The 348-nt window shown below is 31.3% G+C and overlaps 1 long non-coding RNA gene across 1 annotated transcript in view; it reads right to left on the bottom strand.

Annotated features, from left to right (window-relative positions):
* Positions 1–348, bottom strand: part of LOC109326498 — a 22,269-nt gene that overhangs the window by 895 nt on the left and 21,026 nt on the right. The window lies entirely within an intron of this gene.

Raw genomic sequence — 348 nt, forward strand, 5'->3', positions numbered from 1 at the left:
CTCTGAATATATATAGAAGTATATAATGCTCTTTGTAAAAGTCTTTGAAACACTTAAAGCAACTTTGCACAATTAACTTGAAAGTTTAAGAACAAGTTGCAAAAAGTTCAAAGATAAATTCTGGAAAAAGTGTGAGAGCTTTTGAGAAAACTGTATGACAGTTGTGTGTTAATCTCTCTTATAATGTGTGTTGTTTGTGTGAGAGTTTAGAGCCTTTATATAAATTTTACAAACACTCTTTGAAGGTTTCTGAAAGTGTATGAGTTGTTTGGAGTGAAGAGATTTCGTTTGGAGTGAAAACCTTTCACTTTGAAATCTGAAAAACACTTCCAACAACTCTCAGTAATG

The sequence above is a fragment of the Lupinus angustifolius genome, chromosome LG14 (assembly GCF_001865875.1).
Source record: "Lupinus angustifolius cultivar Tanjil chromosome LG14, LupAngTanjil_v1.0, whole genome shotgun sequence".
Taxonomy (NCBI): Eukaryota; Viridiplantae; Streptophyta; class Magnoliopsida; order Fabales; family Fabaceae; genus Lupinus; species Lupinus angustifolius.